Raw genomic sequence first — 7,946 nt, 5'->3', positions numbered from 1 at the left:
CCCCACACCCATCAGCTGCTTGTGCTTGTAGTGCCTGTTGCTATGATTCCTACATGTTCTGCCAGAAATCCTAAGGAAAAGTGAACTTTAATCTCTGAGCACCAGAGCAAACAATGGTACATTAATTACATATTCATATACACAAATGAGAATTGGGAAGGGGGCACGTATAAGAATGCATGGCTTGCCTAAAGAATTTTCACAAAGAGTTACAGCCATCCCTCGTATCATCTTCCATGGAACCAACCCAGCCTCCTCCAGAATTATTCATCTCTGTGAATGGATAACTAAGCTAGATGGCAACTAAGCATTCATACTTTGTAGCTTTCTAAATGTTTTTGAACTTGCAAATTTATCCTATGTCTTTTATCTGAATCATATAGTTTGAATCATTAGGATCAGCACCAGAAGAATGTATTGTATTATTAAGAATCTTAATGTATGTACACTTAAAGGCAAGGAAATCAAATCAGATATAAACCACAGGATGTTCATAACAGAGGCATTGCTTTTGTTTTTAACCCTCCTGGATCCAGCCTCCAGCCATGAGGTATCACGACAGCATTGTGACGTGGTTTTCCATAATCTGAGATGAGTGGCACAGAGAAGACACTAAGGAGTCACAGCCTGGCCAACATGGTGAAAGCCCATCACTACTAACAATACAAAAATTAGCTGGGCGTGGTGGTGCACGCCTGTATTCCCAGCTACTCGGGAGACCGAGGCAGGAGAATCGCTTGAGCAGAGGAGGCGGAGGCTAAAGTAAACTGAGATCATGCCACTCTAGCCTGGGTGACACAGAAAGACTCCATCTCAAAAAAAAAAAAAAGTAGTTACAGTGGCTCAAAGGCTCCCCAGAAAATAGAAAACTTTGTTTTTCTTTAAAGCCCTTTTCTGCTTTGTTTTCTTCAGAACTTGTCTACAATTAAGATATTTCACACACATGTTATGCCTTATTTGGAGAAGTCAAGCCATGTATCTTTTTTTAACAAACTGCCTGCTCTCTGCACCAACAACATGGATGTTTTCACATATCAAGCCAAAAGAGAAATCAATTTACAGCCTGTTATTCAAATTAGGCCATCTGTGAATTCCTCTCTGTGCAGGGAGTTTTTACGGCCAGCTATTCTTAAATAAAGTTGACAGTTGTTCAAGAAATATGTGTTAATTTTACAAATTGAAATTTTATTTATTAAGAAATTCCATGCACTCAGAAAGAGATGTGACTTGAATAGGCTAGCTTTATTGAAAATGAGCAATCCAAATCTTTGGCAGATACAAGGACCAACTTTCCAGGCTAAGATGCCCCTTCAAGGAATGAAACAGGAGGATTTATTTTACCACTGAGGTTAGGGATAGCCAGAATCTTACTGTGGGCCACAAGTCTATGACCTATTAAAAAGCTACAAGACTTTGTATGTTTCTGAGGTTAAACAAAGGTGCCTATGGTTAAGAAGCCCAGGGACAAGACCTGAGCAGTTAGGAACAGGCTTCAGGAATCCACCTCTTCCCAACTTTGCTCATCTCTGTTGCTATTTTATTTAGTTAAGTCATCCTCAGTGACTAACTCAGAATCAACAGATCTTATGCAAGTGAATTCCTATCTGGGCTAATACGATCCAGGGAGGTGGTGCAAAAGAACTGTGAAATCCTAGAGAAAAGGTCTATAGAAACATAAGGGACCTTTAATTAACTTTTCTCTTCCTCTAAGAACCTGCTTTTGTATTTCCCTTTCTCTCCTTTTCTTATTATTCCCCTTCGTCATTATTTTCTGTAGCCAATTGGATTACCACCCAAACCCACAGTGACACCTGCTGGCCAGTTTGGAACGGCGCGACTGAGTCCTGCAAGGCCTTGCTTGGCCCACAGTGAGCAAGAGTGCATCGAAGCATCATTAAATACTACAAAAATGCTTTTAGAAACTTAGACAGTGAGAAAAGATTAAGTGAGCACTGCCAGGGAAGTTCTGGAAGGGAGAAATTTGCAGAGAAACCTGCCTGAACCATTACAAATGTAACATGTGTGTATTATAGGTGTTTCTACCTCATAAAAATGAGTATATCCTGTGCTATGAGCCAATTATGAGGACTTAAGAAAATAGTTCTGGTAATCGCTCATGGAAAGCCACTTTTTAACGTTGGTTCTCATCAACTGCACTTATAGTCCAAAAGATTTTATGTTATCATTAACTTAATAAAATTCCAAAAAGAAACACAGGGGAATATGTTGCACGAACATTCATTTCCTTTCAAAATACTGATTAGACCTCCAACCCAAAGGGTTAAAAATTTAGGTTTAAGACATTCTTTTCTATTATTTCTCAAGGACTTCCCATTCTTGGTCAAGTTTCTTTACTGAAGAATATTCATATTTTGTTAATCCTAAGTACTCATACATTGGTTATTTTGGCTGGGTCGATTTTTGAGGATGTTTGCTTTGTTTCCAACAAAACCATTCCTGACTTGAAAGTACAAATTCTAGTAAAAGCAAAGACAACAGGAATATTTTTTAACATTGGTACGTTTTCTTAAAATATTTACACTTTTCTTTTGAAGGTTAAATCCTAGGAATAATTCTCCATACACATGTTCATATTTGAAACAGGAGGTTGTCCCTAAGGACTTGTAGCAGCAAATGTGTATTGGACAAAAATGTTGGCCTTCTTCATCCTTACTCTGCGATCTAAAAGCCAAAACTTCATTTTAGCATGACCTTAGAAGAATACTGATACTTTTAGAATTTCCTGGTATTTGGTAAAAGGAATGTTTTTATTTGACTGCAGATGTCACTTGGTTTACAGGAAGGATTTGGTAACGCATTCATGCCAGTATTGCACTTACCCCAGATTTCTTGCTATGGAGGAAGAACACATGTCAAAGCTCACTGTTTGTTAAATGGAAAAGATTCAGTACACCAGAAGCTTCTATTATAAACATTGTGACTTTGTGCAATTTACAAAATGTTCTATCTCCATTAAACAATAAACCCTTGACCCCAGAGCTCAGTTTTGGGATTCTGCGATTTGAGAAGGTAGACATAATGGATGGCAATAATAAATGAAAAGTTCAAGAGGTTAAGAAAAACTGTTTAATTATTTCTGTAGAGCATGGGCTGCAGAAGCTTTGCATATCTGCCTTCTTCCTCATAGAAACACTGCATGGAAGGGATCCAGCAGTGCAGCCCAGGCAGGGCGTAAAAGCAGGTTGCGGTCCCTCAGCCGTGTTTATGAACAAATGATTTCTAGATGCCCTTCCATCTCTGAACTTTTGCAGTTCCTGCCAGGGGAGATCCAGTAGCCAGTTCTAGGCCTCAGCGTCTGTTTTCCAAAGAGCTTGGATTTGTTAGCATGAGAAATTCATGGCTCATGGTTGCTCCCCAGCTGTGGCACTAAGAATGTAGCCTCTTTGCCTTATTTATTTGTAGAAAACCATGTCCTGTCCTCTCTTGGAGGTTCTCTTATATAACTAGTCCTGGACACAAGCTACTGGACTTTTAATCCCAGGCCCGTTAAGCTGCCTTGTTAGCTAAAGAACTCGTCCACATTTGAATTTCACAAGGGTGGGATGTCCACATGAGGGCAGAACTTGGTGATTCCCAAGGCACCAAGCTCTAAACCAGATGTCTAAGAAATAGGGGAAGTCTATAGACTTGGACCTAGGTTGGAGAGATAATCTAGGGACAGCTCTCATTGGAGCTTTGGAGGCCAGGTGAAAAGTCTTCCCGGAAGGGCATGACAAGAGCAGATCTGCTAGGAACTCCTTGCAGGATCCACACTGGGTTCAGAGCAGAAGCCAGCAAAGAATGCTTTGTAGGTCTAAATCTTGGATTTTAAGGATAGCAGACAAGCATTCTTGTTGTTGCCAGATGAATGTGAATTCTTTAGAGCTTCCTATCTCTCCACCCATCCCAAAAATTTTACAATAAATTGCTATCTGTCTTATTCTATCTAGACTTTCAGAAACCAGATAGGGCCAGCTGCTTGGATGAACCTTGGCTTCTGAACTCTAGAAAAAAAGCATTGTGAAAGCTGTGACATGGGAAAGGAAAAGAACTTGGCTTTGCTTTCATTTAGACACTGAGGATTTTTTCATTAAAATCTGGAAAAAACATAGAAATCAGAACTTTAATGAAAGAATTATAGCATTTGTTCAGCGTCTTAAAGTGGAAAACACTGAGACCAGCATGTCCCACAAAAGAGGGGAAATTGCCTTTTTTCCCAACGTTTGGATTCCATGAGAGGAAGTGGGCAGAACAATGAATAAGAACCGAGCTTTGAGTGAGAACGTTCTGGATTCCACTATTACCTCAGTGGGTAATATTGGAGAAGTTATTTAAATTCTCTAAACCCCAGTTTTCTAATCTATAAAATAGGGGTAATAATAGTTCTGACCCCAGATTGTTGTAAGGATTAAATGACACAGTCCACCTAAGAAGACACTCAACCTAGGATCTGGCACTCCCCAGTCACTGCTGGCAGTATGTTTTACAAGTAAGCCATCAACGGTGACTCCAAAGGCCTCGAATTTAAAGCCAATCTTGACAAGACTCTGTGACTTCGAACACATTTTTTTCCCATTCCTTTGGTTCACTGGGATGAATAACAGCGTGGATAAAATGTTCCTTGTTTCCAATCTGAGATTAAATTAATCATTTTGATGGGAAAAGACTATGCCCTAGAAACAGGTGCCTTTATTCTATTCTTATTCTGCACTACACAGACAACCTCCTGACAAAAGAGAAATTGCAAACTCTATGGCCTCTGCACTAACATATGGGAGAAGGGGTATGTGAGTAGACACACTGGGTACAGGGCATCTGGTCCGCAAGCAGAGAAATCCTACATGAACCCAACTCAGGAGTAGGCTTGAGCTGAGGAGTTTCTCAACTGCCATGTCCCTTGCATACTGCACACTGGTATGCCTCAAACAGAGTGAGCCACAGCAGGAAGAAGAGGGGGCTGCCCAGTGCAAGCCCAGTGAGGCATGGACCTCAGGCACAAAGCTTAAGAGGGCACCAAAAAACTCAGTAATCAAATAATATTTCAATACTGTACTTTAAAAGAAAAATTCACGTATAAATCCTCACAATGAGTAAAATGTAATTTGAAATAAAGACAAGATTGTAGGGTTCAGAAGCACTTCAGAAGACCCGGGCTGGGACTAACTTGGGGATGTGGTTGCAACAGAAAAGATTTAAGCTGGACTGAGCCAAATGGGGTGCTAGAAGTCCTCAATGGAGAAGCCCATAAATGTCCAAGGCCTGTATCTGAAGGTCTTGCCCGCAAAAAGCCTTGTTCCCATTGTGGCTTTCTACTAGACACATGGAAATCTTCCCATCCTATCTGGGAGATGATTTGAGAATACTCTGTACTTCTCTGAGTTCATTCAAAGAGAATTTTTACTTTCGGGTTCGAAGAAAAAAATTGCTTATCAAAGAGCTCAAGAGATTTCTTGAACCCAGATCTAGTATTTACCATGCAATATTTTGATGAATGAGAGTTAAACGATTCCAAAATACACAGATTAGACTTCCCTAGAATATACATGGTTTTGGAAAATGAAAGGAAAATGGTACTTTGAGCAAAATATATTTTGGGCTCTGCTGAACCCCAAGTATTTAAAAAATGAACACAAAGCTTGCCAAACCCCAAGTGCTTCTGGGCTCACACATTCTGGCTCTCTCCTTGAGGACACCTTTCTACTGTCATTTTCCCCAGGCAGTTCTCAGGACAGGAAGTCTGTAACTAAATTTTCCCTTTTGTAAATAAAGGCAACTCTAAATGGTATAGACCTGACATCCATAACAGAAGAGGCAAGAAAAGAAAGGCAAACACAGTTATTTGGGGTCTTGTCATCCACACAGGATCATCATACAATTAAGTAATGGGATGCTAGGTGCTAACCTTGTGGGGCTCTGATTAAACAAACAGCATCGGTTTTCATGTAATGTTATACTCCATCACAAGGCCTTGGGAAAAGAGCAATGGCCTTACCAGGATCCTGAGTTCTTACTGAAATCTAAATATACAGATGAACTAGTGAGCACTGGTATGTCCAAATTTAAATATAGGCGCCAAATGCTCTTTTGCATAGGGGTATAGTCTATCTCTGCAGTTGCAATGCTATGACTGGGGGACCAAGGCAAATGAACTAAGTTATGATGAACACCATAAAGCTGTGTTTGGGGAAAATGTCTCATTACATATATGTGACCATGTTTTCCTAATTTGCCTAGAGCAGGATTTGGAACAGATACATAACAGATAAAAATTTTGTTTCTGAGTCAGAGAACTCAAGGCAGCTGACATGAGCTGAAGACTTGCCATTCTCAGGTTTGCAAATGGGTTAGCAGTGCACGGCGGAGTTGTTTCCATGTGTGGGTTTGTTGGGTTCACTCACTGGCGTGAGAAGCCAGGCACATTTCTTTAACTTTGGAAGCAACGAAGCAGTCCTGTTCACTGGGGCTTGTGAATCAACAAAGAGGAATGGCGTTTAATATTTATATATGTCTCATGTAGCCATTAAAAATCTTTTATGAATGTGAAGCCATTATTAAAGCAAGATGGGTTCTGGGTCATGGACCCTTTCATGGCATTCCCATAGTGCTAAGGAGACAAATGCTATCTCTTCACAGTACAATGGCTGCCTCTAGCCCTGTGCCTACTCTAGTTAAAAACTCTAAAGGAAAAAAATTTACCATTAGAATTACCCTACCCTGAGAACTTCTTTTTTATTGCCTGAACAAACAATGCAGGTTCTAATTCAATTAAAAGATGGTTGGGGCGTGTGTGTGTTCGTTGGAGGGGCTAAGACAATAGCCCAAAGATGGTCAAATACATGGACATTAATAACATGCATGAATGCCCATTATCCACTGGACCTCATGTAGCATATCCCCAAGAGGTATTTACCTTCTTGTGTTTACAGATGGTATTATGTTTCACCATGATCTAAGTCACCCGCCACTTCTAGGACAGCTGAAAAGATGACAGAAGAAGGAAAGAACAATGATGACAAACGCGTGGAAAGCTAACAAAAGAAGAGAAACGTACTGTCTAAGAGAAATGTGTGAATAGACACTGATGCTTTGAATTTTGTATAGCAACTTTTTTGGGAAGATCTGCCTTACTTATGAGTGATATCTTACACTTGCCAAAATAAAAGTTTTATTATACCCCCTTGCCAAACCATATTCTAAAGACAGAAGCAACCACACAAATGAGAAGTAAGATACATATGTAAATGCTCTCAAACACACTTCTTCCTCCTTACCACAAAGAAGATAGAATTCTATATTCAGCTGCCATCAGAACATGGCATTCCCTACCAAGAGTAATTTAATGGCAACCAGCACGCTATGAGAATGAAACACAAATGTCTTGTGGTTTCCAGATTACATATTCAGCACAAAACTTCATTATAGCCTATTTTTGTGTCATACATAACAACTTTTTAGTTCCATAAAGTATTCATTAAAATGAATTAATAATAAAGGACTATATAATAAGAACCTCTGAGTTCTGATATTAGTGGCATCTGTTTTTTTAATGGACATTGGTAACAAGGTAGAGAACAATTTCCAGTGGTTTTTTAATTACAGACTAATGTCAAGGCATTAAGACAGTTTTATGGTTGGGAAATTGTAGTGGGAGGGTAACAATTACATTGGATATTCTCTAGTAAACTTAGCTTGGTTACTGTAATACTATTATCCATAGTGTCACAATATTGAGCAAAAGTTCATCAGACTTCATTGATGTTGTCAAGGCTCATTTGGCCGTAAGGGGCAGAGACAGCTGATTCAAGGTGCCCAAGATGAGAGACATGGGTAAGCCGAAGTTGGAAGCAAAAGCAGTCAGGAACTGACTCACTTTGTTGTGAGTCTGTGTATGAACGTACGTGTGTGTGTGTGTGTGTGTGTGTGTGTGTGTGTGTGTGTGTGTGTGT

The sequence above is a fragment of the Sapajus apella genome, unplaced genomic scaffold, assembly GCF_009761245.1.
Source record: "Sapajus apella isolate SASKATOON/1434 unplaced genomic scaffold, GSC_monkey_1.0 scaffold74, whole genome shotgun sequence".
Lineage (NCBI taxonomy): Eukaryota > Metazoa > Chordata > Mammalia > Primates > Cebidae > Sapajus > Sapajus apella.
Note: the sequence above shows the minus strand (reverse complement) of the source record.